At 41.1% G+C, this 5,890-nt stretch overlaps 1 pseudogene; it reads left to right on the plus strand.

Annotated features, from left to right (window-relative positions):
• Positions 1-655: 655 nt before the first annotated feature.
• Positions 656-5,665, plus strand: LOC105519377 (annotated as a pseudogene).
• The last annotated feature ends 225 nt before the right edge of the window (positions 5,666-5,890 follow it).

The following is a 5,890-nucleotide window of genomic DNA, read 5'->3' on the forward strand; positions in this document are numbered from 1 at the left end:
TTTTGTGAGACAGACTCCCTGTCTGTCGCCCAGGCTGGAGTGCAGCAGGGCGATCTCGGCTCACTACAACCTCTGCCTCCCGAGGTTTAAGAAATTCTCTGCCTCAGTCTTCCGAATAGCTGGGATTACAGGCGCGTGCCACCATGCCCAGCTAAGTTTTTTCCTATTTTTAGTAGGGACAAGGTTTCGACATCTTGGCCAGTCTGGTCTTGAACTCCTGACCTCGTGATACACACCCCTTGGCTTCCCAAAATCCCAAAATCATGCTGGGATTACAGGCATGAGCCACCGTGCCCAGCCAGAAGTTCTTTCTTCTTAAAAGGATTATAAAAATAATTCGCACTGGCATGACACTTTAATTAATATAGATTGACTTTTTTGGATTCAAATAACCCATTTGTACATCTAAATTAATTTTGGTCAGTATGTGTATATGCGTGTGCGTCTGTGTGGATGTAAATGGCAGTAAAGGGTAAAAGGGAAGGTAAAAAAGGGAGATGTCTAACATTTTTAACACATTTTTAAAATACTCAAAACATATGTACACATATGTACTAAAAACAATGGTGTGGTGAAAACAAAATATTGCAAACTAGCAAAAAGACTTAGTGACCCCGTCCGGTCCTGTCCCATTGCGCTGCCGCGCCCTCCAGTCATGAGCTCCACGCAGCTCAGCAAGGGCCCCTCCTACAGGCTCTTTGCGGAGGTCAAGAACTGGCTCCCGTCCAAATATGACGCCCAGAAGAAGGCAGAGCTCCGCAGCTGGATGGAGGGACTCACCAGCCGCTTCATCGGCGTGACTTCCAGAAAGGCCTGAAGGACGGGATTATCTTAGACACACTCATGAACAAGCTGCAGCAGGGCTCAGTCCCCAAGATCAGCCGCTCGGTGCAGAACTGGCACCGGCTAGAAAACTTCTCCAAATTCAACAAGGCCATGGTCAGCTACAGCATGAACCCCGTGGACCTATTTGAGGCCAACGACCTGTTTGAGAGTGGGAACGTGAGGCAGGTGCAGGTGTCTCTTCTCGCCCTGGCAGGGAAGGCCAAGACTAAGGGGCTACAGAGCAGGGAGGACATCGGTGACAAGTACTCGGAGAAGCAGGAGCGGAACTTCCAATACGCCATTATGAAGGCGGGACATTGTGTCATCGGGCTGCAGAAGGGCATCAACAAATGCTCCAGCCAGCCAGACATGACCGCATACGGCACGAGAAGGCATCTCTACGACCCCAAGAACCACATCCTGCCCCCATGGACCACTCGACCATCAGCCTCCAGATGGGCACAAACAAGTGGTCAGCCAGGTGGGCATGACAGCTCTCGGGACCGGCAGCACATCTGTGACACCAAGCTGGGAATCAGCAAGTGTGGTAACTCCATGTCCCTGCAGACGGGCTACACGCAGGGCGCCAACCAGAGCGGCCAGGTCTTCAGCCTGGGCTGGCAGAAATATGACCCCAAGTATTGTCCACAAGACTCAGTGGCACACGGGGCTCCCTCGGGCGCCAGCGACTGCCTGGACCCAGGGGAGGCCCCTGAATATCCCAGGAGGAGGCCGGCTACTGAGGCTCCCAGCACGCTCTCTCGACACATGGTCTTTCTGTCTGGGTGTTTGGGTCTTTCTGTTTTCTTTTCTTTTAACCTGTTCAGTGCTGCCAATCAACCGAGGGTCTGTGAGTGGCAGCGTGGGATCAGGCGGCAGGGCTTTTTCCCCTCTTACTTTGGTTCCTTCTCAGGACTGAGCCACTGGGCTGTGGGAGAAGAGGTCAAGGCCATGTCCGGATGCGTGTAGGGTGAGGGTGTCCGCTGGCACCTCCAGGCTGTGGGCCAAGCTGTGCTGGGGAGAAGAGACCTGGGTATGGAGGGAACCGGTCCCCCAAGGTTTCTGGTTGCCTCTCCTCTTCCTCCTTTTGTCAATCAATCAGTTTGTGTTTTCTGTACCCGTGAAAGTTTCAGGAAGGATTATCAAAAGAAAAAAGAAATACTTTTTTCCCCGAGGAATTGGGCGGAGACAGTGGAGGGGGTGCTGGAAAATGAGTCCACTGGGAGAGAAGGCCCGGCCACGATGCTAGAATATCTCAGACTCCTGAGTGGCTGGATTTCCCTAGGACCCTCAGACCAACAGACCTCAGACCCTCAGACCTACGCCAGGGCCCAGTAAGGAAACTGAGGCCCGTACAAGGTAGTGGAATTCTGAGTTGTTAGCGCTAAGCCTCCCCATGCTAGCCCAGCTCCGTGAGCAATTTTTTTGAGTATGACAAGTGTTTCCAAGCATTCGGAAGGGGAGACTGTAGGAAATCCACTGCAGAATGAGGTCTGCTTGTCATCCTTTCAGTCTCAACTGCTCTCCTTCCCTCATCTCTCTCTGGTATAGATCAGTCATTTTTATGTGAAATGAAAATTGATGGAACTAAGGTGTTGATTTAATTATCTGACCATTTGTTGAGTGTCCATTACAAGTTAAATTGTGTTCTAGAGAATAGCTCAGGAAACGAATGTTTGACATTGATGTACATAACAGAAATACAAACATATCAATAAAAAATCAGACGTCTTATAAGAATCCAGATTCTCATGTAAGTCTTGTGATGCTCTTTCAAGATGAGAATGTAAAATTTCAAAAAAAATTTTTAACAAGTCATTCTTGAGAGAGAAAAATGGAATTAGAAGATAATATATGACTGTTTCACTACCTCAAATTTTAAGTACAGTTTTTAGTCAATTGACAGCCATATAATACTTAGTTTTATATACTGATATTCACTAGAAATTACAATCCTTAAAAAAGATTCCTGTCCCATTCTACTAATCAATTTAAAACTTTCATTCATTTGGTTGTATTTCTTCATTTTACCTGGCCTTGAATACTTCTTTCCTGGCCAGCATCAAATTTAATTAATGTCTAATTTGTTCACTTGGTTTACTTTTGACCATGTTGAGTACACTTCTTATGAAGCAGGCATGTAGGAATGTTTACAAGTTTATGGTCCTCACTCTTCCAAGTACCTACTGGCGGCACCCAACACGTACCACAATGTAAACACATAAGACACACCCACACACCCATACCCACCCACCTACACACACACACATACACACACACCCATACTCACCCACCTACACACAGAAACACTCACACACCCACACACACACTTCAGTGGATCAACACAGAAAACACTCTAAAAGCAAAGATATCGTACATCAGGGATCTCTTAGTGCACTCCACACTTCTGTAAATTGTCAGGACTGTTCGACTGAGGTGACTCTACAGAGATTTCAAAGGCTATTTGAGTGCTAAGCTTTCTAACTACTGGTTGGACACTATTTGAATAATGCATTATATACAACTTTTGGGAAGAATTTCTGTACTTTCCAATGAACCAGGAGTTACAAGGTCCTGAAAACCCCAAGTTTGTTATATCCTTTAATAGATAAAGCAAAGCTGATTATTAATGTGAATATACTTTATATTTACTTCTATTTGTGTTAATTTTTCTTTGCCTGTAATATACATTTTTATGTAACTGAGAGTAAGGAACATCTTAGGAAAAAGAAAATAAGAAATAATATTTCCTTGATTACACTATGCCTTGGTCTGGTAACTCTGCACTGCACATATAGAATATAAATTGGTGCCTTGGGGAACCACTTTGGTATTTCATTTTAATAGCTCATACCAGAGAAAGTATTTGAGTGGATCATGTTTTACAAGTGATTTAAATTTTGACCCATATAGAAATAAGTTTTCAAAAATATGTCTGAAGCCTGGATGCTGTAAAAAGGTTTATCATCATAGAATAAACTGCTAGCCATTACTCAGAAATTGTTCAATAAATCTAAGAGAACTTAGACATAGTTATGAGTGAGTGTAGTTCATCATTAATGTTTGTAAAAATTAGTGCTGTCATTTATGGTTGAGAATAAAAAACTAGAAATGTAAATTAATTTGATAGAGATACAAGTTATAAACTTTACATAAAGCAAGAGAATAGCTGTGTAAAAATATTTGTTTTATAGATAAGATTTTATGATGAAATTGTGTTGAACAACATGAATCAAACATGTTTTGCATACTACATCTGCAGTTACATCACAGCCTTTTAAGTGTTCCATTAACTTCAAAATGTAGCTTACCAGTGAAACAATCATATTTAATTAATTGGGATAATGATTAATGATTGGTGTAAGCCAAAAGCAATACTACACTTTCAAAGTTAGATTTATCTGTGTATTAATACAAACACCAGAAAAGATGGTCAATAAATTACCATACAATGTCTGTCATAATACTTAAACCTGGAAAAAAATCAGTAAATGTTTAGTGAATAGAATTGGTGAATTGCTTTTTATACAATTTTCTGTTCATTTTATGGCTTACCAAAACTTACAACTCTGAATAAGGCCCAATTATTTACTCCTTCAAATAGAACAAGACTCCAAGAATAAGTGTGAATGTTTTTCGTTTTTTTTTTCACTCAAATATTCCAGTCAGTAGCTGCTCCAAATCACACTAATCTTTTTAGAGTCTAGTTTCAAGGCCACTGTTACCACCATCACCATCTTTTGTGCCTCAAGGTTCACCCCTCCTAATTTACCTGCATGAAATTGGAAAAGTCCCATGTCATGATACATTAAGCAACCCAGATGTCTCTTTCACTGAAAGTGGTATTCATCCTGCATTTTTTTTTTCCAGCAAATGATGTCAACTTCTACCTACACCTGACATCTCAATGTAATTCTTGACATTTTTTTCTTCACATTTCAACTTCCAATCATCAAGTGTTGTCAGATTTTACCTTCTATTTATTGAATGGATTTTTCTCTATTTTCATTGCCATCCTGGATTCAAGCTCATCACTTTCTCACCTGGGCTATGGTGAGCACCTCTAAAGTGCTCTCTCTGATTCTCTCTCCAAAAACGTTTTTGTGCTGTATTTCAGAATGACCTTCTTGAAATGTAAATACAATTTACATGGTAAATTGTTTTGTTTAAAAATTCCCAAAGACTTCACATTGGTACTAGCATAAATATCAAGAGTCCAAAAATGGGTTCAAGCAGTACAAAATCTGTGTCTTTTCTCTCTCCTCCCTTTTGTGGCATGAACATTATTGAACTAAATGATTCAGATATATTTGTTCTTGTCTCCTGGATTTTGGTCTTCTTATTCATATGCTTTTCCCACTACTATCCCAGATGTGTATAATTAGTTCTTACTTTTATTTTAGTTTGCTCTTCATCTTCCCCACCAAGGGAGGCCTTACCTGATAGCTCTAAATATGAAAGGCTTTCATAACAGTGCATAGCTTTTCTCTGTAACAGGGATTATTTTACTTATAATATTGTTTTTAGAATTTATATTTTTATTACTAATAGATAAATCTGAGCATGCTCTTTGATAGTAAGTCTAATAAACTTTTGATTTAATTAGTAATTCAGTACATAATTGTTTTCTATAAGCCAGGATTCTAGAGATTGAGGTGAAAATGCAGTGGTAATCTGTCCCAAGTGGAAGGACAAATAGCCACACAATATTGACCTACCCATTCATCTCTCAAAAACAGGGTTAAGATATTAATTTCCCTGTTTTCAGGAGGAAGCAGGGACACGGGGTTTCTTGCTTATTGTCCTCTCAACTCACTCTTTTTATGGAAAAAGTAATTAATCTGATAAATGGACACTGAAGATTTTCATGTTCATTAACAAGGTAGTGATTCCAAGTAGTTGAAATAAAAAGGCTTCAGAGCCTGTCTCTGACATCTCAATGTAATTCTTGACATTTTTTTCTTTGGGCTCTTGAAACTGCTTGTTGCACAAAATAGGGAGCCCTTGTGTAAGTGCTGCACACGCAGGCTCAGTCCCGCTACTGGTTTCATGAATCCGACTTTGC

Source organism: Colobus angolensis, unplaced genomic scaffold, assembly GCF_000951035.1.
Source record: "Colobus angolensis palliatus isolate OR3802 unplaced genomic scaffold, Cang.pa_1.0 Scaffold346, whole genome shotgun sequence".
Taxonomy (NCBI): domain Eukaryota; kingdom Metazoa; phylum Chordata; class Mammalia; order Primates; family Cercopithecidae; genus Colobus; species Colobus angolensis.